This window comes from Paroedura picta, chromosome 15 (assembly GCF_049243985.1).
Source record: "Paroedura picta isolate Pp20150507F chromosome 15, Ppicta_v3.0, whole genome shotgun sequence".
Classification (NCBI taxonomy): Eukaryota; Metazoa; Chordata; class Lepidosauria; order Squamata; family Gekkonidae; genus Paroedura; species Paroedura picta.
Window position 1 is genome coordinate 19,392,464 of NC_135383.1, and position 23,709 is coordinate 19,416,172.

The 23,709-nt window shown below is 45.6% G+C and overlaps 1 long non-coding RNA gene across 1 annotated transcript in view; it reads left to right on the forward strand.

The window, feature by feature from the left end:
- Positions 1-23,709, forward strand: part of LOC143824950 (uncharacterized) — a 28,066-nt gene that overhangs the window by 2,518 nt on the left and 1,839 nt on the right. Inside the window, exons 2-3 of the long non-coding RNA XR_013226918.1 lie at positions 3,300-3,398; positions 3,555-3,643. This is a non-coding gene — a long non-coding RNA (uncharacterized LOC143824950). The remainder of the gene's footprint in view (positions 1-3,299; positions 3,399-3,554; positions 3,644-23,709) is intronic.

A 23,709-nucleotide genomic window follows, 5' to 3' on the forward strand; every position in this document is an offset into this window, starting at 1 on the left:
GAAAATGGCTCCTTGGGAGGGGGGACTCCAGAGCATTATCTTCCACTGAGATTCCTCCATGCCCCAAATCCCGCCCACTCCTGGCTCCAGCCCAAAGTCTCCAGGTATTTCCCAACCCAGAGTTGGCAACTTTAGCATTGTTAGAGGGAACCCATTTCACCACCTAAATGTTTCTGTTTACTTCGCTATAAAACCCCCTTAAAAAAAACTTGCCACGGGCTATGCTAAGATCAGCCTTTAGCATTGTCATTATATATCAGCTGCGTTTAAGGATCTAACCATCTGCTTACGTCTGTTGCATGCCCTCGTGCAAAATTTTGCGATCCTATGCGTTATGCCTTGATGGCTACCCGAATGAACTCATAAAAAGGGCCTTGCTAGATCAGACCACTGGTCCATCGGTTCCAACATCCTTTTTCACACAACCAGTAGCCCTGGCAGGCCAGCAAGCAGGGGATAGGGGCCCAGTGCTTCACTTTCCTGGACGCTGCCTCGTCAAACTGGTATTCAGCGGTTAACTGTCTGCATGTAGAATTTACTGCCTCTGAATATGTCTTTAGTCACTGTGACTAGCAGCCATCAGTGGACCTGCTTAATTACACATTGCGTAAAGTACTTGAGCACAGGAAACAGCCTTGTGCTGAATCAGGCCCTTACTCCATTGGAGTCGGTATTGTCTATTCAGACTGGCAAGGCCTCTCTAAAGGCTCAGGCAAACGTCTTTCACATCACCTACCAGATATTTTGACTCTACCAGAGCCAGTTTGGTGTAGTGGTTAGGAGTGCGGACTTCTAATCTGGCATGCTGGGTTCGATTCTGCGCTCCCCCACATGCAACCAGCTAGGTGACCTTGGGCTCACCATGGCACTGATAAAGCTGTTCTGACGGAGCAGTGATATCAGGGCTCTCTCAGCGTCACCCACCCCACAGGGTGTCTGTTGTGGGGAGAGGAATGGGAAGGCGACTGTAAGCTGCTTTGAGCCTCCTTCGGGTAGGGAAAAGCGGCAACTCTTCTTCTTCTTCTTCTTCTTCTTCTTCTTCTATTTTTTACTGGGGGCACCGGAGATTGAACCCAGGACCTTCTGCATGCGAAACAGATGTTCTGCCGCTCAGCATCCTAGCTCTATTGCCCATCGCCTTCACTGGTGTCCCCAAGTTTCTGTATTAAGGGGCAGGGAGAAAGAGTTCTCTCTGTTTACGTTCTCCATTCCACACATAATTTATACAATTTTAGACAATGTAGAAGTTAATAAAATTAAAAGACCCAGAACTCAGCTTTTCCTTAGAAAGAAGATGCTCCAACCAGAACAGTATTAAAAAAAAAAAAACAAGGCCAGAGATCTATACAGGGATATTATAATATGGGGCATTTTATTTTCATTCCCTTCCTAATAATCCCTAGCATGGAGTTTGCCTTTTTGACCATTACTGCACACCAAGAAAACATTTTTTGTAGAGCTCTCTGTTATAGAATTATTATAGAATCCTAGAGTCAAAAGGGGCCATCCAGGCCATCTAGTCCAACCCCCTGCTGAGTGCAGGATCAGCCTAATGTCAGGATCGCTTCTCTTTTATTGATTTATATATATACTAGTAAGCAAGCCCGCTGCAGGGGAATGCAGCGGGCGCTAGGTGCTTACTTGAGTCGTCGGCTGCAGCGGCAGCGGGCTGGTCGGCGGCAGGCTGGTCGGCGGCGGCGATCTTGGCGGCGATCTTCCGGCAGCGGCGGGCTGACGCGGCGAGAGGCGCTTTGCGCCTCTCGCCGCGTCAGCCCGCCAGGCAGGGAACCCCCGGCAGCCGTGCTTCGCGCGACTCCCGGGGGCTCCCTCGGGCGGCGGCCTGACGCGGCAACTGCCGGGGGCTCCCTCGGGCGGCGGCCTGACGCGGCGAGAGGCGCGGAGCGAAGCGCGGCTCGCAGTTGCTGGAGCTGGGAATCGGAGGGCTTCGCGCCTGCCAATTGGTCCCTCCGATTGTCTGTCGTGAGGAAGGGTCCAATCCGGACCCTTCCTCATCACGGACAAAGCCCACCTCAAGGGGGCTTAACGAATTATATAGTCCGTGGCGCCTGTGGCGCCACGGGCGGTTTAAAGATTCTGCTTTTCACTCCAATGGGGACCCAAAGCATACATCATTCTCCTCTCCTCCATTTTTCCCTCACAACAACCCTGCAAGCTAGGTTAGAATGAGTGTGTGCGCTTGGTCCAAAATCCCCTAGCAAGCTTCCATGCCACTAGTGTGGATTCGAACCTGGGTTTCCCAGGTCCTCATCTAACATTTTAACCACCACCCCAGCTTGCTCTCTAGTGCAAACCCCTATCAGCATGTATTTAAAATTAGGTTTTGTTTTTACCATCTTTAACCGTTCCTGCGGTATTAAATAAAAGGGTAAGGCCACCTGGGGAGGAGTTAGGGCGGGCCCTGTCCAGGATAAAAACTCAGAGAGCTCAATCAGGAGCCGCGAAGCGGCTCCTGATTGGGCCCTCCGAGTGTCCATCCAGGACCAAGCAGCCAATGGGGAGGCGCGCAAAGCGCCTTCCTATTGGCCCCTCACCAGGACAGACCAAAATTCCATTCACCCAGTCCAGTCTGGCTGCCAGTCTGCTCCTGACCACCGAAGGGAGGGGAGGTCAGTAGGGCTGCCAAGGGGGATGAGAACAGAGGCTTGGACAGGCTGCACCAGCCCTTTTCGCCCCAAGGCTGTCCTAACTGCCAAGCTCTAGCGCCCGTTGTATTCTTGGATACAATGGGCTTTGCCCCTAGTCCTGAATAATTCTGTATCACCTGCAAACTTGGCCTCAGTATTGCTGACCCCCCGTTCCAAATCATTTATGAACAAAATAAATAACTCCAGTCTCAACAGAACACAGTGTTGAGACCAGTGGCGCCTTTAAAACCAACAGAGTTTCATGCGAGGAGTAAGCTTTTCTGTGCATGCACAGTTCTTCAGATACAGTGAAACAACACTTCTTTAGCCTTTATGTATAGGTTGGGGCGGGGTGAGGGATTAGATTTCCAGTAAGAATAACTAACTACCCCTCCCAACCTATATGTAATAGTTGAGAAATTCTTGTGTTACTGTAACTGAAAAAGTGACAACGGACAAAAAAGTGACAACCAAAAAGTGTTGGTTGGCTTCAAACCAACACAGATTCCACCTGAATCCAGCCCCAATATGGATTCTTGGGGGAACCTGCTGACAACTTCCCTTCATGGTGGAAACCATCCACTTTCCTATTCCTTCCTGTTGTTCAACCAGTTCTTAATCTGAGGGGGAACCTTTGTTTTTCCATTTCCTCAGGAGTCTGATGACCTTATCTGAAGCCTTTGGAACCCCAAATACATAATGCCTGCTGGATCACACATCTACATAACTCTCCCGAAGAATTTCAAACATTTGGTGAGATAGGCTCTGTTGCTGGATGTGTTTAATAATCCTAATTTGACTAACTCCTCTGAAGAATTTCAAACATTTGGTGAGATAGGCTCTGTTGCTGGATGTGTTTAATAATCCTAATTTGACTAATGGCTTCTGCCTATTTACACACCCTTGCAGATATTGACAGGATCTGGACAGCTGTGAAGCTGCCTGCCTGCTCCTTGGATCCTTGTCCCTCGTGGCTGGTAAAATGACGCCACAAAGTGGTAAGTGGCTCTTTGAGACAGGTTATTAATTTGTCCCTCTCGCAGGGCTGTTTCCCCAGCTCCCTTAAAGAGGCGATTGTTAAAAGGGTAAAGGTATCCCCTGTGCAAGCACCGGGTCATGTCTGACCCTCAGGGTGACGCCCTCTAGCGTTTTCATGGCAGACTCAATACGGGGTGGTTTGCCAGTGCCTGACCTTTTCTAAAGAAATCCTCCATAGATAAAAAGCTGACCAATTACTGTCCAGGTAGTCAAACTGCGGCCCTCCAGATGTCTATGGACTACAATTCCCACGAGCCCCTGCCAGCGAATGCTGGCAGGGGCTTGTGGGAATTGTAGTCCATGGACATCTGGAGGGCCGCAGTTTGACTACCCCTGGTCCAGGGTCTAATCTATCTTTACTGGGGAAGGTAATTGAGCAAGCAGAGGATTGCTCTGTTAGCTGTCACCAGGGGAAGGGCCTTCTCAGTTGTGGCCCTTATCTGTGATCTGCCAAACTTGCTTAATTTCTGCAGATCATGCAAAGTTGAACTACTTAGGTTGACCTTTGGATGGTAGCCATATCTCTGACCTGTTTTAACAGTGGTGATAACAACTTATTGATAACAATGATGATAACAACTTATTTAACATTTGAATTTTTTTTAATGTTAATGTTTTATATTCGTTATTTGTTTTTATTGGTTTTAATGTCGTAAATCGCCCAAGACGCTTCAAATAAGCAGCGACTAAAAAGTCTGAAAAATAAAACAGATATTAGGCTGTCTATAATTTGTGCATCCCCGGTAGATCCATTTTAGGTACCAGTGTTACAATACAACAGTTTCACTTTAGATGATTATTTGATTTTAATTTCACTAGCCGTCCAAGAATTCTGTCATTCGTAATTTCAATTGGACTCATTTCTTGTGCTACCCTTCCCCAAAAGAACTCTGGAATGGATGTCCCATGTTTTCCATAGTAATGGGCACAAATAATTTTCTCAGTTCTTTGTAAGCAGGATCATAGCCGTGAAGAGCCTCCAAGCAGTAATCTAATCTAATAATTTTTTAGTAAAAAATATATTTTTTAATTGTGGCATGACAACTTATATTTAAAGAACTGAGAGGAGAGTTTTTAAATAGGCAAGTACCTGTTTTTTTTTTAATTCCAAGTAATTGTGTCCTAAATGTTATCAACCTGACTGGTTTAGCTCTGCCCACACAAAATTCCTCTTGGTTCAGGGAAGAGGTTAGAAGATTACCATATTTAAGTCATCCTGAAAGAGTTCTTCCTTTACATCCTTTGACTATGAGCAAGGAAGAGTGCTTTGAGGGAGAAAAGGATAACTTTTTAAACTGAAAGATGTTTATTGGAATCAGAGAGTAGCTGCCTTTTAAATAGCAAACTTGAATTTGTAAGGGGACAAAATAAAAACCAACCCTGTTCTTTTTCATGTAAGATTTTTTAATGTCAACAATTCATAAACATTACATGTATTTATTTATCTAACATCTGTGCCACCTCTCCAGAGACTTGCTCAAGGAAAAGTTATACCAATAAAACCTACACCATAAATGGGCAGAATTAAAAGGAAACTATTAAAAACAAAAGCATTAAAAGAGCATATCACCAAGTGACATAAAATGTATTCATAAAACACATCTCAGGGTAGAAACAGATTATAAAATACCTTCAAAGATTAAAAAGATCCTCGTTTTAAAAGCCTGGGTAAAAAGAAATGTTTTTGCTTGGAACCTACAAGACAGTAGGATGAGCGTCTAGGTCAAGGGTAGTCTCAATGCAAAGGGTATTTTAAAGGTGGGGTGCCAGCACCAAAAAGGCACTGCCTCTGTTTGCCAGCTGACTCTGAAGACAGAGAAACAAAGAGCAGGGCTCAAGGGGCAGAATTTAGCCAGCTAGCTGGACATTAAGGGAGGAATTGTTCCTTCAAGTACCAAACCATGTAGGGAAGGGACTGACAACACAAATGGGCAGCCACTGGAGATCTCTGGACACTGGAGAAACACTGTCCCTATATCTTTCCCCTGACACATTTTGTCTGCCACATTTGTCTGCCACATTTTGAAGATGAATTCACTGACGTGGAGCTTCTTACAGTAATCTAGTTTGGATGCTATCAGTCACTGTGGCCAGATCACCCTTTTCATTAAACGGTCACAGCCGGCATTTTGGCAAAAGCTGATTGTGATGAATAGGAGATGATCTGGGTTTTCGTTGCCAACAGCCAATCCCCTGCCAAGGTCCGATCTGGGTATATTTGGAGACCCTGAGAATATCCAGTTGGATTTCAGAGAGCTTTGGGTTGTTGAAGGAGGGAAAGAGTTAGCTGTCAGTGGTCATTTTTCACCTCAGAGAGGGTAGACGGTGAATTTGGGGAGGGAGTTAGCTATCAGTGGTCAGTTTTCACCTCAGAGAGGGTGGACTGTGAATTTGGGAGGAAGTTAGCTGTCAGTGGTCAGTTTTGACCTCAGAGAGGGTGGATTGTGAATTTGGGGAGGGAGCTGTCAATGGTCAGTTTTTACCTCAGAGAGAGTGGACTGTGAATTTGTGTGGACTGTAAATTTGTGCTCAGTTTTGACCTCAGAGAGAGTGGACTGTGAATTTTGGGGGGAGTTAGGTGTCAGTGGTCCTTTTTCACCTCAGAGAGGGTGGATTGTGAATTTGGGGAGGGAGCTGTCAGTGGTCAGTTTTCACCTCAGAGAGGGTGGACTGTGGATTGGGGGAGGCAGATAGATGTCAGTGGTCAGTTTTCACCTCAGAGAGAGTGGACTGTGAATTTGGGGAGGGAGTTAGCTGTCAGTGGTCAGTTCTCAGAAAGGATAGTCTGTGCCTAGCTACCCACTGAATAGAGCTACAATTAGTATAAGTAGTATTAGTATAAATATTATTAGAAAAATTCTTTTTACCTTTTGATTCCTGCTTGCTTTTTTTTATTCATACTTCCAGTCACTGAAGCAGTGTTATTTTCAGAATTAATATTCAAGGTACACTTTGTTCTCACTATCACATATATCAAGATTATTTTTTTAAGGCTGTGTGAGAGTAACAATTACCTGTTCTTCACAGAACTTATTCTTGTGTTTCTGGGTGTGCCTCCTGCATGGACGGAAGGTGAACCTGGGCAACCATTGAAGTGGATGCCCAGTGGACAGCCTCCTTTTTTCCCCCCTGTAAAAACTTTGATTTATTCAGAAAAGAAAAGGACACGCCATATTACAGAGTGTAGAGAACAAAACGTTACTACGTATTACATTTACAGAACTATAAATATCGAGATGACATTTTACAATGTATATTTTTTCTCCCTTGATCTCGCCAACGCTACCTCAGAGTACCCATTATATTTCATCCTGAGTTTTCATGTTTCCATCATTTCCATCAACCATTCTTGATTTTGTTTGGCCCCAGCCTTTTTAGGAGCTCTTCTCAGATTCCAGGGCCTATTGCGATAAGCTGGCCACTTGCACAGAAAGCTAGGCTTAAAAAGGCCTAGGCTAAGAGTGAACTATCTATACCCAACATTCCTTACCCTATATTTATGCAAGACAGATTTCTAGAACATTAAACCAAGACAAGCATGTGCGTTCATCTTTTTTTCTTGAATGCATTAATTCAAACACACACAAAGGAATGGGTTACATGATTTCCTTTTCTTTCCCTTGGCAAAGGTTAAACTTCCTAGCAATTAATTATATCATATGTGACAAAAAGAGCTTCTTGTGGCGCAGAGTGGTAAGGCAGCCGTCTGAAAGCTCTGCCCATGAGGCTGGGAGTTCGATCCCAGCAGCCAGCTCAAGGTCGACTCAGCCTTCCATCCTTCCGAGGTCGGTAAAATGAGTACCCAGCTTGCTGGGGGGTAAACGGTAATGACTGGGGAAGGTACTGGCAAACCACCCCGTATTGAGTCTGCCATGAAAACGCTAGAGGGTGTCACCCCAAGGGTCAGACATGACCCAGTGCTTGCACAGGGGATACCTTTACCTTTACCTTTTACCACATTTTTCAGTGTGTGTGTGCCAGAGCTCCCCAGGGCACCATATGGCCACTGTTGAAAATTACTGGTTTACAAATACCTCATATGAATCAATTATTTCTTTCCATCTCACTTGATCAATGCATACAATCTAACATTGGTCTCCATTTTCTATTAAAACCTGATTGTGCACCAAATCTATTGTGCACCAAATATGTAAGTTTTGCCATTGACCCATATCCCTTCAGTTTATTTAATCAGTCTGCAAGATCGGGTAAGGATATTTTTTTCCCATTTCGATGCATCTAAGATCGTGGCAGCTGTTACCATATATTTCACAAGCTCACTACATGTTTTTAAAACTGTTTGGTACTGTGTTTAATTACACATGTTTGGGATCCATAGCAAATCTGGTTTTCAGCAGGCAGCGTCCTCTGTGAACGGGTGTAATAGACTGCATCCCTAAATCAGGTAACCAAGGTACTTTGGGCTACTTTCTGTTTAATTCTTTATTCCTAGCAAGTGCTGCTTGTCCCTGTGCTTGGGTTCCTGTTGTTGTTTTCCTCCCACCCTTTAAAGCAATCTGTCCCAAACAGAGAATTTTATAATCAGCCCAGGCCTCAATTAAAACCGGAAGCACAAACAGGGAGTTGTGTCCACGTGGGACGTGTCAGTGCTGATCCAATCTCACCCAGTTCTTTGTCACAAGATACCCGTGGCTGTTTCCAGAAGTGGCAAATCGGGTTTGTCCGTCCGTGTTCTTTGAGGGAGGCAGCGGATGTTGTGTCGTTCTTGGCCCAAACCAGTCGCAACAGGGTACTCCAATCAGCGCATGAGGGAAGCCCTCTTGGAAGCCAATCTGTCTTCTCATGCCAATCTTAGTTGCGCTGGGCTGAATTCCCCCCCCCCCAGTACATTTTTGCAATCGCTGACATTTTTTTTTTGCTTCAATAACAGAAAAAGATTCAAAGGAATCAGGAAGGCCAGCAACCAAAATAAGCCAAATATCAAAGCTCACAACAGCAACATCTGAGAACAAGGAGAAATGTAAAAGGGGCTGTTCTAATGAAGGCTAAAACACAAAACACATATCTACATGAGTTCTCAAGCTTTTTATATTAATCCCCCCCCCCCAAAAAAAAAAGTTAGTTAGTAGTTCCTTGGGGCAGAGATTGGTCGTTTTTTGCTTGCAGCACTCTGTCAAACTTGAAGATTGCTTACATCTGCCAAAGGGTTTCTTTTCTCAGGAATTAAAACTGAAGGCATTTTTCACAGGTGTTAAATAATGCAGGTCCACTCTAGTGACGGTTTGCAAGTGGATTTTTACCGTTTTGCACAGCAAAATCAAGTTCCAAAGTGCACTGAAAGTGGATGGACAATACCATTTCCTGGGCAACCTTTGTGCCCTTCAGATGGGGAAGGAAGGAGAGAATCAACAAACATCATGGCACCTGAAGGATGGGGCAGGTCAAGGCATCCCATCATCCCCAGGAGAGGAACCTCCATCTTTACCAGAGCCATTGCTGCAAGCCAGGCTTCAGAAGCATTTCCCCCACCCCCGGGAGGGGGCAAAGCTTGGGCCTGCCTGGTGGAAGATCAGGCTCATGTTGGGAGTGAGTAGGACATCAGCATGGTCCTGCCCCAAGCTGTCACCTGGGTGGCTGGACACTTGCTGCAGAAGGGGGCATGTGTGTATGCGTGTTCCAGATACCTACAGGCTCCAGATACCTATAGCAAACATTATGAGCCATCTCCGGACCCCACCCTTCCTTCTCCTGCAAGGGCAGGAAAGTTTCTCTTCTTATCTCTCTCCAAAGCACTGAAATAGGCAGCTTGCTGGTTGCTCAAGACTTTTCCCTTTGCTCACACCTACTTGCAGGTTGTCCTCCTTTAAAAATGCCTAAGCAAATGAGAGCACATTCCGTTTTTATGAATGGGAGATCTTCTGATGTGATGCATCAGGTGTGCAACTCAGCTCTCTCTCTCTCTCTCTCTCTCTCTCTCTCTCCTGGGTTTCTCTCATTCCCCCTTGCCAGCTGTAAGGCCTAGAACTGCCTCCCAGGACTCCTGCTGTAGGCCACCTCTCTACTGGCCTTCAGGTCCCTGCTCAAGACCTGCCTTTCCTGTAAAAACCTTTGGCACAATCTCTGACATCCCCGTTTCTTTCAGAAATGAAGCCTAGGTGCATGAAACTGGAAGAGGTGTCTTCTTTTCCCCTCTTTTAGTGGTGCCTCCACCAGCTTGGTGTAGTGGTTAAGAGTGGTAGCTCTTAATCTGGACAGCCAGGTTTGATTCCTTACTCCTCATGCAGCCAGCTGGATGACCTACTCACAGTACTGATTCAAGCGGGTAGCCGTGTCGGTTTGAAGTAGCACAACAAAATCAGTTATGGTGGTAGTTCATTAGTCTGGGGAAGAGTGCATGTACATGAAAGCTCACACCATGAATAAATCTTTGTTGGTCTTAAAGGTGCTATTGGACTCCGATTTTGTTGAGTCACAGTACTGTTAGAGCAGTTCTTACAAAGCTCTCTCAACACCACCTACCTCACAGGGTGTCTGTTGTGGTGAGAGGAAGGGAAGGCAGTTGTCAGCCACTTTTGAGACTCTTTCTGGCAGTGAAAGGCGGGGTATAAAAACCAACTGTTCTTTTTCTCTGTTCCCTCAGACTTTCTCCCTGTACGGTAAATTTCAGATTGTTTCTCCATACAGGGACCTAACCTGTAACAGCAACAATTTTACATTATTTACTCACTAAACCTCAAGGGATGTGTTCAGCATTGGATCAATGCAGTCAACAGGATGGGGCATGCAGTATGCAATGTAATATGATTGCAGACTATCCAGTTCAGTCTGTTTTGGCGGCTTCTTGTCTCCCTCTGTGGAATACATTAGGTTCTATTCACAGTTCCCATCTCTTCTACTATTCTGCAGTTAGAGAATTATGATGCCTAATAGCAGCCTTTCTCAACTTTCTTTTACCAGTGAGAATCTCCTGAAACATTGTTCAGGCTTTGAGAAGCCCCAGAAGTGGTGCGATTGTGGAGAATATGGTTCGGAAGTAGAACTGTGGACACGCCCACCTGGGGTGCCTCCCTACCTCTTCCAGGCCCATTACTGGTCATGGCAGGTCAACGTAATCATATACGGTCATATCACCCAATAAGTGTTCAACAAAGTTTAAAAATATATTACAAAGTAAGGCCATTTCTGCAAGAGGAATCTGTCCCTGGACAACCTCTGAATGTTGTCAGCTTTTAGAGCCCCCTCCACATCACATTGCCTGGATCCCGAGGTCGAGTTTTGACCATTTTTAACTCGCAATGAGGGAAATGTCCAATATTGGATTTACAACCACCACACATCCCATCAGTGAGCAACCAGGGGCAAACCTGTAAGGAGGGGGAAAGGTGCAATAGTCTCTACAGCATTGTCCCGCCCTCGCACCCGCCCTCCCCTCTCCATTTCCTGCTGAGTATTTTTTTTTATGGCATAGTCTGCATTGCAGTGCGACTGCAAACCTACATTGTCAAAGGTAAAATAACATCTTCTCTATCCACAGGAGAGGGGACTTGATGGTTCTCTTGAAGTATCTGAAAGGTTGGCACTTGGAGGAGGGCAGAGAGTGGTTCCTGTTGGCAGCAGAGGACAGGACTAAGCAATAGAGGGTTTAAACGACTTGTACTAGATATCTGGGGGGGGGGAGGCGTTCACAGTGGAATTGGCTGCAAAGGAAGAGGTGAACTTCCCCCTTACTGGTGGTCTTCGAGCAGCAGTTGGACAAATACTTATCATAGATGCTTTAGGCTGATCCTACATTGAGCAGGGGACTGGACTAGATGGCCCATATGGCCCCTTCCAACTATGATTCTATGAATGGAGGGAAAGTTCAGAATATAAAAACTTTAATGAATTCAGAAATTATTTATCTGCTTCCGAGTGTGATACCTCTTCTGCAACACAGATCCAGGTGTCTATCAGAAGAAGAATAGTTGGTTCTTATATGCTGCTTTTCTCTACCTGAGGGAGTCTCAAAGCGGCTTTCAGTCCCCACAACAGACACGCTGGGTAGGTGAGGCTGAGAGAGCCCTTGCATTCCGGCTGGGTCAGAACAGCTTTATCAGTGTGGTGGCAAGCCTAAGGTCACCCAGCTAGCTGCGTGTGGAGGAGCGGGGAATCAAACCCAGCTCGCCAGATTTGAAGCCCGTGCTCCTAACCAGTACAACAAGCTGGCTCTCACCTAGGAACAAAGGGGTGGGTGCTTTAAAATGGTTTGATTCATGTGTAAACTCATGTAAAAGGTAAAGGTAAAAGTATCCCCTGTGCAAGCACTGGGTCATGTCTGACTCTTGGGGTAACGCCCTCCAGCGTTTTCATGGCAGACTCAATACGGGGTGGTTTGCCAGTGTCTTCCCCAGTCATTACCGTTTACCCCCCAGTAGACTGAAGCAATTAACTAATCAATGAATTGACTGAGGGATGACTGGGCAGGAGCTGTGGTCCAATTCCCAGCATTTCCAGATGAAAAGACCAGATAGGTGGTGATGGAAAAGTCCCTCTGCCCGATTCGGTAAAGAACAGCTGTCAGTTTGAGTAGACAAGGCTGACCTTGATGGACCAAGGGTCTGATTTAGGGTCTGATTCGGAGTCTGATAGGGCAGCTTCGTGTGTCGTTCGTTGCTTCAGTGTTCATTCTTCAACTATTATTATTTCTTTAAACTTCTATCCCGCCCTAAGCCAACTAGTGTGCAGCTATCAGTGGCTCACTCTGCCTGGAACCTGGACATGATCCTGGAAACTCCCTCTCCATGGAGGCCCAGGTCACAAGAGTAGCACAGCTGGCTTTCTCTCACCTTCACCAAGCCAAACTACTAGTGCCCTACTTGGCCCTGGAACACCTTGCCACAGTGATCCATGGAATGGTTACCTGTAGGCTAGACTTCTTCAAGTTGCTCTATGCAGGCCTATCCTTAACCTTGATCCGGAAATTACAGCAGGTCCAGAATGCAGTGGCCAGAGTCCTCAGAGCGACACCATGGAGGTCCCGCATCTGGCCCGTTCTCCAACAATTGCATTGGTTACCAGTTGAATTCCGGATCAGGCTTAAGATGGACTGACCTTACCAACCATGAGTCTGTTAGATCAGTGGTCCCCAACCTTTCTGAGGCTGGGGACCGGCAGGGCATCGGGCCGTGCCCACGGCCCGTGCCCCCGTGGGCCACGCCCGCGCATCGGGCCGCGCCCGCACGGCCGCGCGGCCTGGCCCTGATTCCCTCTCCCCGCCCTCCCGCAGTAAGAAGCTTCCCGGGCCGCAAGCTTGCGGCCTGGGAAGTTTTTTACTACGGGGGGGGGCGGGGAGAGGGAGCCGCGGCCCGGCGCCATGGCCTTCACGGCCCGGCACCGGGCCGTGGCCCACAGGTTGGGGACCTCTGTGTTAGATTGTTTATTTTGTTAAAATGTTATTTCTTTGTTTATTATTCCATATAGTCACTGAGTTTGTTTTCGTTCCATGTGAACCGCTCTGAGCCTTAGGGGAGGGCAGTATATAAATAAATAAACAAACAAATACAGGGCTGCTGTGCAATACTTAAGTTTGGGCTTGCAAACCTTTAAAAGACCCTTTCTGTCTCTTGGTAAGCATCAAATAGATGAGCAACAGGATTGTGAGTGTCCTGCATAGTGCAGGGGGTTGGACTAGATGACCCATGATATCCCTTCCATCTCTATTATTCTATGATTCTATGAAATAGATAAAGGTGTGGACAAGCACCAAGGTACATAAGACAGAAACCAAATTCTGAGAATAATTCTTGAATATCTATCTTCTTGTTCTTTCCTTGCTGGGAGCTAGCTCAGGAAGACTTATAGAAGTTCCTAGTGTTGGGTCCACTATCCAATGACGAAGCTCTCAATAATGTGACCAATTAATTAATTGATTAACCAATAAGAACATATGTAAGAAGAAAATATCTTTATTCGGCAGCTGCAGAATAAGAGGCTTCTGTCAGAGTCACCAAACAGAAGATCCCCCAAATCCAAAATCTAGTATATACATATTCATAATGTTATTTTTCTAAACCCTTTTCAACTTTCTGTTAAGACACACCCCACCGTCAACATGCACGCACTTCTTTTTCCGGACAAAACCAATTTAAATATATTTATTACCTGGCTCAGGAATGTTTCTCTGCCTTGCTAAAGACTTCTCCTTGACAGGCCAAACTCAATTAGCTCAAAGAACATCTTGTTATTTACTGTCGAACTTACAGGAAATTCTGTTATAGTCATTGATTGTCATAACCTGGCTTGCCATCTCCAGCACTGAAACTTAATATATTTTAATATATTCCTTATTGATTTTCAGTTTAAGCCATTCCTGCATTAGGATTCAGCATCTTTATAAGAAATGCAATCGGTGGAATTTTCATGGGATGGTTGATTTTGGATTTCCCTTGCTTAGAGGAGTGACTTCTTTCAAAAGATGCTTTGGGTTTGCTCGCTGGCTTGTTTGTTTTAAACCTGGGACTTTTGGCCAATCAGGGGACGGAAAAGATTCGGAGCAGAAATGGAAGCAGTCAGCGGAGATGAAGGTAGCTTTGAAACTAGGCATTTTGTTCATTACCCTAAATGGGGCAGGACTGGACAAAGCATCCCACTGGTCTATCAGAAGAATGAATGGGAAGGCCCCTGCATCTCTCTCTGTGCTCAAACTCCCCCCCTGGGGCAGCCCGTTATTGGTTGAAGTAGGTCTTTTAAAATTATAGTTATTTAGAACCTTGAATGTAGATTGGAGCTGTGCAGGGAAAGGTTTGACCCCTTCCACCATCCTGGCTTGCTTTCACTGGTTGACCTAGTTCTGATATTAATCCTTCAAAGACGGAAATGGGCCATGGTGGCTGAAGCAAGGATGCGTCACACATCTAAAGACCTGGCCTCCTTTCTGCAAGTCCCGATTTGCAAAGTTCAGATTGTAACTTCGCTGGGTTTGGAGGGAGGGATTGTTGTTCCTCAGTAAAGCAGGGGTGGCCAAATGGTGGCTCTCCAGATGTCTGTGGACTACAATAACCATGAGCCCCTGCCATGCTGGCAGGGGCTCATGGTAATTGTAGTCCACATACATCAGGAGAGCTATCGTTTGGTCACCCCTGCATTAATGTATCATGCTCTTTAATAAAATAAAATCAGCGGCACTTTTAAGTCCAACAAAGATTTATTCAAGGCGTGAGCTTTCGAGTGCTAGCACTCTTCCTCAGACTATGAACTGACCGTCATGACAGTGGGAATATATAAGCAACAGTTAATCCTATTAAATTAGTAAACAATTTCACTACATCCAGATACGGCCATATGACAATTCTATGCTAAAACAGCCAACCAGTCCCCTCGAATTCAGTTGCAGTTCACAAAAACATAGGAGAAATAAAACTGCCTATGTTAGTGACCAAAGGCTTACACTTGACCATTTGTTGCTTGCCCCATCTGTCTCCACTCAAGTGTGAAACATTCCTACAAGTAGAAGCTGAGCTGGTAACTATCTTATCCTGAGACCAGAGTGCCTGCACTCAAAAGCTCACGCCCTGAATAAATCTCTGTTGGTCTTAAAGGTGCCACTGGACTCTGATTCTGTTTTGTTGTGCTGCTTCAGACCAACACGGCTACCCTCTTGAATGCTCTTTATTAGTAACAGTAATAAGACCAAGAGGGCTGGGGTGTTCTTAGAGTGTGGCTCAACACCCGTGGTGCCAGTGGGTGGCCCAGCTTTGAATGCTTCCATTGTGAGAACATGGGACAGGCCCTCTCTTATCAGAAGCAGTGAAAAGAACAACAACAACAACAATTAATAATAGTGCCATGTGGCCAGGCACTGCTTATGTGTGAGGTGTGTCACTGGAACTCCCTGAAACACAATGGTCATTTATGATGTAGCCTCTGTATAGAAGCTAAGTAAAACTAAAGTAAACCGGTAACCTCCCAGAAAACCCTCAATGTAACTATCAAGATCCTGTATGAACTTGCCATATAATGATTTCCTGACCTGTTTATATTTAATGTTTTCTCCTATGGTTTTTTTTGACTTGTTGTATGCTCCTAGCTTTGGCTAAATCATGTTCCTTTTGACCTATTTTTAACGTATGTTTTAATTTTGAAGTGGCTTCTCACAGCTCTCCTTTTTGCAGGTGTTTTGTCATTGTGACCTTGCCGGACTGATCTGTGCCCTTAGGAATACGTGTAGTGATTAGAAGTTTGTGCGTACTTTAGTCTGGGAAAATGTAGCCTGGGAAGGTGGAGAGCCTGGCATGCTATTATTGAGCATGGCATCATTCAAATTCGAGGGAGGGGCTGCGAGGGTAACATAGAGTAACAAGTCACTTTGTGAAGGTGGCAGGAGATAAATCGAAACATACATACGTACATACATACATACATACATACATACATACATACATACATGAATGCTTGTAGTTCTCAGCCTCATTTCCTTCACAGGATCTGTTGTGGGGAGAGGAAAGGGAAGGCGACTGTAAGCTTCTTTGAGACTCCTTCGGGTAGAGAAAAGCGGCATATAAGAACCAACTCTTCTTCTTCAGTAATATCAGGGCTCTCTCTGCCTCCCCTCCCTCACAGGGTTGTTTTGGGGAGAGGAGGGGAAGGTGAATGTAAGCCGCTTTGAAACTCCTTCGGGTAGAGAAAAGTGGCATATAAGAACCAACTCTTCTTCTTCTTCAGTAATATCAGGGCTCTCTCAGCCTCACCCACCTCACAGGATGTCTGTTGTGGGGAGAAGAAAGGGAAGCGAATGTAAGCTGTTTTGAGAATCCTTCAGGTAGTGAAAAGTTGGGTCTAAAAACCAACTCTTCTTCTTCCTCTTCTCTTCTAATAAGGCTACCCGTCTTGATTTTAACTTAGCCTGGCTTTGTTCTTCCCAAATTAATTAATTAATTAATTAGATTTCTATGCCGCCCTTCCCTACGGCTCTGGGCAGTTTACCTTAAACTTTGTGGAATGCTTACATGGAATATTATAATGCAATAAATAACAATCATAACATAACTTGGCATAACATAATCATAACATAACATGACAACCAGAACAGTGTTATTAACAGAACAACAATGACAATCCCTGGGCAGGTCAGATTGGTCAGTCATGGAAGGGTGTCTGAGGGGGGGCAGCAGATGTTTGAGTTGGTTGGTCTCACACAAATGCCTGGTGGAGGAGCTCCCTTTTGTAGGCCCTGCAGAATTGGGGAAGTTTATCATGGGTACCACACTTCTTTCCAGCGGCCCAGCAACTGGGGCCCAGCCCCTGGACATGACCAGCGCACAGATCTGAAGGCTCAGCTAATCCTGGAGGCAGATTTGAAAGTGCAGGAAAGTGTGCAAGGGAGAAAACACTCCTGAAGGTATAGCAACGTTTCAGGTGTTTATTGTGGGGCTTGCAGGGGCATGCCTGGGTACATGGGAGTGTCTGCAAAATCCCAAAGCAATCTAAAGCATGCAGACTTTCCACAATAAGAGAGGTCTACATATCAGAACAAGCAGTTCAGAGCTGGTCTGGAAGAGAGCTAGGGCAGGTCTGGGTTTAAATAGTCTCTTGGCTATACTTGTTCATAGGGCAGCCTGATTCCTCTGTGGCTGCCCTACCCCACAGGGTTGTTTTTTTTATTGACAGCACCAAATTTTGCAACCCTGTTTTGTTATATGAATCTGTTCAATTCATAAGGCTCAGCTAGGGTTGCCAGCTCTGGGTTGGGAAATACCTGGAATCTTTGGGAACCAGGAGTGGGTGGGATTTGGGGCAATGAAGAATGTCAGTGGAGTATAATGCTACAGAGTCCATCCTCCAAGGCAGCCCTTTTCTCCGGGGGAACTGATCTCTGCCACCTGGAGATTAGCTGTAAAATCAGGGGATGCCCAGGTCCCACCTGGGGACAGGCATAAAGGTAAAGGTAAAGGTATACCCTGTGCAAGCACCGAGTCATGTCTCACCCTTGGGGTGACGCCCTCCAGCGTTTTCATGGCAGACTCAATACGGGGTGGTTTGCCAGTGCCTTCCCCAGGCATATCTCAAATTAAATATTATCCCCTCTTTTATTCTTCTGCTCAGGTTGTGAAATGGGGGCCTCGCAGAGCTGGGTTGCCAGCTTTGAATGGGGAAATATTTTTGACATGGTAGAGCCTAGTTAGGGCAGGATTTAGGGAGGAGTGGGATCTCAGCATGGTACAAACTATGCAGCCCATCCTCCAAAGCAGCCATTCGGACTGGCCCCAGGATGGCTGAGTCAGCTGTCCCCAGGGGAAGGGCCTTCTCAGTTGTGGTCCCCTCCCCTGCGGAATACATTGTCAGACGACACCCGTGCCCTGCCGGACTTGCAGGCAAAGCTGAATTGTAATCACAAATTAGAGCCGTTTTCATAGTGTGATGCTGACAGCCGCGTATTTTAAGGTTTGACTCTTTTAATGTTAATATATTTTATAAAGGCTTTTATGTTCTTTTGACCTTACTGCAGACTTTTTTTTACCACTGAGAAATCCCTGGAACATTCTTCAGGCCTCAAAAAAACCCAGAAGTGGCCTGATCATGCAGAATACGGCTGGGAAGAAGAGCTGTGTGAACGTCCCACTCATGGTTGGCAGGGTGGGGTGAGGGCAGAGTAGACAAAACCCAGACAACTACAAGCCTGTGTAAGGGCTGTCAGAGCCCCCAAGCAGAGTCTGTCAGGCCGGAGCACTTCAAAAACAAGTCAGAGTAGCATCTTTTTATTGGGCCCAAATTACATATCATAAAACCTTGTGCAAACTTTCATGCTTCCAAGAACTTTTCATCAGTTTGTTTGTTACAAAACAGTTTGTTTGTTACAGATGTTTGTTACAAAACAAAAGAGCAAGGGGAGGATGGAGGGACAGAAAACGGTGGTTTGGGGCAAAATGGAGGAGTCTTCCCTGACGGGGGAGTTTTCAGGCGTGTTGTAGGCTAAACTGGATTACTTCAGGCTTAGAACAAAGCAGATGCACCAAAGATTGCTGGAACAGTCAGGCTGGGGTGGAGGAAACGCACCACTCTTCCTCTCCTTTGAGAGTACAAAAGCCAGCTGCTGATCAGACGCCTCCCTGGCATGAAACAGGCCCCATGTAAGGTGAGAGCCAAAGAAAAATGTGGTAAAATGAAACGAGGAGAGAATTCTTGGAGAACAGACAAGATTTTTCTGAAGGCTCACCGAGCTTATAAATACTGAGCTCGTTCTGAGATGAATCTGGTGGGTTAAATTTAAAAATAAAAATCATTTGCCTTGGAAGCACAGAAGCTTTATTCTCCATGTTCCTCAGTTAAGGGGAAAGTGCTGTTCAAATGAGTTGCAAAGATGATCTGACACCAATGGTAATGAGAGAAAGAAATTTTACTTACAAAAATAGAAGCACAGCTTACATATTCATAGAGGTACAGGACAAAGTTTGAGTACCCATAAGACCAATAAAGTTTAATTCTGGATATAAGCTTTTGTCTACATGCATGCTTCTTGGGACACCTTCATGAGATAGCCGAAGAAGTGTACATTCACACAAACACTTCTACCCAGAATTAAACTGATGATCTTAAAGGTGCCACTGGACTCCAACTTTCCTTTGTTGCTTCAGACCAACATGGCTACCCATTTGACTCTATCTTTATATAGGTACATTTAACTTAGATAAGGTGACCAGATTGTCCCACTTTTGGAGGGACATCTGGGGGTACATGGCAAATTGTACTTATATTGAAATTAAAAATATATATATATATTATGATATTATTTTTGCGTTCTATGCGTTCTATTAAACTTTTTGTTGCTCCATATAGAACAAATTTTTAATCAAGAACCCCCCCCCCGGTCAATGGTGTCCTGCTTTACCAATGTTAAAATCTGGTCACCTTAAACTTAGAAGAAGAGTCGGTTTTTATATTCCACTCTTTACTTACAATCACCTTCCCTTCCTCTCCACCAACGGACATTCTGTGAGGTAGTTGGGACTGAGAGAACTCTATGAGAACTGCCTTGCGAGAACAGCTCTATCAGAACTGTGACTAGCCCAAGGTCACCCAACTGGCTGCATGTGGAAGAGTAGGCAATCAAACCCGGCTTGCCAGAGTAGAGGCTGCTGCTCTTAAGCACTACAGCAAGATAGCTTATTGTGAACAGATTAAATTCAAAAAGGTTGATTTGCTACAGCCCCAAGCCCAGGTAAGGGAGAGAAGCAGAGAGGTTCTCTAAAAGAAACAAAAACAGTCAAAGATGGTTCAGTTTCTCACCGATGAGAAGGTGGAACCAACTGCCAGGTGTATCCCAAATTCTCTTAAGCCCTTTCGTCCCAGATCCTCTTGCATGCAATATTACAACATCCAACAGAACAAAGTTTGAGTCCAGAGGCACCTTTAAAGACCAGCAAAGTCTTATTCGAAGTTTACGCTTTTGTGCGCATGACCACCTCTTCAAGTACAGATATACTTCTTCAGATACAGAAGTATGCATGAACATGAAAGCTCAGACCAGCCTTTCTCAACCTTTTTAGAAGAAGAGTTGGAGTCTCAAAGCGGCTTACAGTCGCCTTCCCTTTCCTCTCCCCACAACAGACACCCTGTGAGGTGGGTGAGGCTGAGAGAGCCCTGAGATTACTGAAGAAGAGGAAGAGTTGGTTCTTATATGCCGCTTTTCTCTACCAGAAGGAGTCTCAAAGCGGCTTACAATCACCTTCCCTTTCTTCTTCTCATAACAGACACCCTGTGAGGTGGGTGAGGCTAAGAGACAAAAAAGAAAAGTGTTCTAAATTCAAAAGATATAATATAGATCCAAGGCTTTTATTGTTCCTTGAGTCACCCCATCATAACATAATAACGTAAGCACGTTTTTAAAAGTTTGGCCATCTTATGTCAGAAATGCCACTGGGCAAAGGAGTCCAACAAGGTTGTGGGTTGGCTCCTTAGCAGTAGAAAAGAACAAGAGTCCAGTTACGAAAACTCACTCCGCACAACAAATGTTGTGTCCTTCTGGTTCTGCTAGACTCAGACTAACTTGGCTGCCCATCTGGATGGTTCCCTCGTTATTGAAATTGTAAGTGATATAACTCGTAACTTGTGTGGTGAAAGAACCTCTACATGCAGGTAATATGATAATTCTCTCATAAACCAAAGTGTGACTAACGAGAGCCTTGCAGGCATTCTTTAGGTAATTGTTCAGAAAACAAAACGTCTAACTATTAATAATGCAAAAATCCTTTCCTTGGGAACCACCTCTCATTGAATGGTTGGGTGAAAGGAGAATATGAAATCGGACAAGTCCTGTAGATCAGCTGTCCCCAACCCCCGGTCCGGGGACTGGTGCCGGTCCATGGATCAGTCGGTACTGGGCCACGGCTCCTCCTCGTCCTCCTCCCTGGCTGCTGCCTCGGGGGCTGCCGTGCCACTATGCGGCCGGCTCACCTTTGGTGCTCTCCGGCGGCCGCCATAGCTGGGGCTCCCCCTCGGCGTGGCACTGTGCAGGTGCTGCTGGCAGCACCCCCCAGTGGGCGGCGGGAAGTCAGGGGTGCCGGCGGGAAAGCAAGCGGAGCAGGGGCTCAGGTGGCGGCAACGTCCCTTGGCAAAAGACTACCCCCCCCCCTGGGGCCTCAGTAAAATTGTCAAGCATGATCAGGGTGAAACAGGCTTTCTCAACCAGAGGGTCATGAAGCCCTGGGGTTTCTTGACTTCCCTGGAAAGATTTCCTGAATGGGTGGGAGTTAATTAATATTTAAGATATTTTAAAAAATTTTTAATTTGTTAAACATTTATCAGGGGCTATAATTGTATATGGTCACGTTGACCCACCCTCCCTTCCCAGGTCGGGATGTACACAACTATGTTTCTCAACCAAATTCTACATGATCACACCGCTTCTGGTGGGTTTAGAAGCCTAAAGAATGTTGCAGAGGTTTCTCAGCAGTAAAAACATTGAGAAAGGCTGAGAAACATTGAGAAAGGATCCAGAAGTCTCTGTCCAGCCGCTGCTTAAAGACTGCCAGTGAGGGGGAACTCACCACCTCCTGAGGCAGCCAATTCCACAGCTGTGAAAATGTTTTCCTGATATGTAGCGGGTACCATCCTGCATGTAGTTTAAAGCCATTACTGCAGGTCCTATCCTCTGCTGCCAATTAGAAGCTTTCTTTGCTCTCCTCTAAGTGACCACCTTTCAAATACTTAAACGCAGCCATCCTGTCCCATCTCCACCTCCTCTTCTCCAGGCTTAATATGCCCAAGTCCCTCAGCCTTTCATCATAGGGCTTGGTCTGCAGGCCCCGGATCATCCTTGTCGCTCTCCCCTGAACCTTCTTTTTGAAGTGAGGCCTTCAGAACTGCACTCAGGACTCCAGGTGGGGTCTGACCAATGCAGTATACAGTGGGACGATGACATCTTGTGATTTTGATGTGATGCCTCTGTTGATACAGCCCAAGGCTGCAGTTGCCTTCTTTACCACCACATCACACTCTATACTCATATTTAGCTTACAGTCCACAAGTACCCCAAGATCACATTCATACACACTGCTACCCAGAAGCGTATCTCCCATCCAGAAGCGTATCTCCCATCCTTTCCCTTCTTTTAAAAAAATCCCTAGGAATTTTAAGGCTATTTTAGAAATCAATGGCTGTATGACAGATCCTGGTTTTCAGGAAACATTGATTTCAGTCCAGGGAGTGTCTTCTTCCCTTTCTAGTCAATTTAGCCCCAATGATCTTGTCTCAATACACGTTACGTATCGATATTAACGGAGCTTGCATTTACACTGGCTAGGTTTAACACGCTAGTATCTGCCTCGATAACAGGAAGATATACAAACATTCCTTCTAATAGTAGTTTTTTTCCCCTGCCTGATAACTTGACTGACTCACTAGTTCACAAGTTATTGCATCGTAGGTTTTATATGCAGGCTTGCTTCGACTGATTGATACTTTTGTTGGGTTACAAAAAACTGCTCTCTGAGCAGAAGACTTTCCAAATCTTACTGGTGGGGGTCCACCACAGAACTACGACACCTGTGGCTCATTTTCTGTCCTTGGCAATGAGAATACGGGGCGAGAGAATACCTTGTGTAGAATTTAGTCAGATTGCTATCCTAAAACTGTTAGATATGCTCGGTTCAATTAAGTATGTAGATTTTAAGCCGGTAATTGGTTCAAGAACCATGTTTTTTTTCTGGTTTTGCATGGTTCGTGCGTGGGTTGTAATAAAGATTTATTGCCTTGGGCCCACAGCAAAGCCTCTTGGGGAGATGCGTCCAAGCAACCCAGTTGTCTAAGGTGACCTGATTTTAACACTGGTAAAGCGGGACACCATTGACCAGGGGGGTTCATAGCCCTTTCATAAAAAAATACGGATTGTTGCTTCCATGCGTGGAAACCTCACCGAGTCAATGCCGATTATTCCTGCGGGCTTCAGAAACACAGAACGAATCACATAACTGAATTCGAATCAGAAAGTTGTGGGCCGAAAGCTCAGCAAATCTAAAGCAAGCAGGGCGTGCGTCATGGACACAAGACGAAAGAATACAAGGCCAAATGCTGATGACGCAGTGGAGAAGTGACAATTTATTCTATGGATATATGGATCAAGCCTGTGTGCTTCCCCCCCCCCCATGAATTCGGCAGCTGTGGGGAAATCAGTGAAGAAAAATGTATTTGGAGCTCCCCTGAGAAAACTGTGTGCAGGGGATTTTCTTGAGTATCTCTGTAATACATTTTCACTCTGAACTTCTCCACACCGTCTCTCACGCTGCTTCTATCACCTTGCAGTGGTTCATTGGGCTCATCATGAAACAGTCATCCTGTCCTTGTCTTTCCTGGACTGCTGGCCTGTGCCTAATTTCTCCACTTTTCCTCTCTTTGATCGATGGCATGTTAAGCCACAGGGACCTCTTCAAAGTGAGCTGCAGTGCCTGGCCTCCAACGCAGCAAGGCTGGGAGTTGAGAGACAAGATGTGGAAAGAGTCCATGGCCTGATGGGGCCAGGGGTGGAGCCTCCCCGCCTCAGGCTGAGGTTTCATAATCTTACGAGTTATCATTAGGAATGACATTTTGAGCTTGT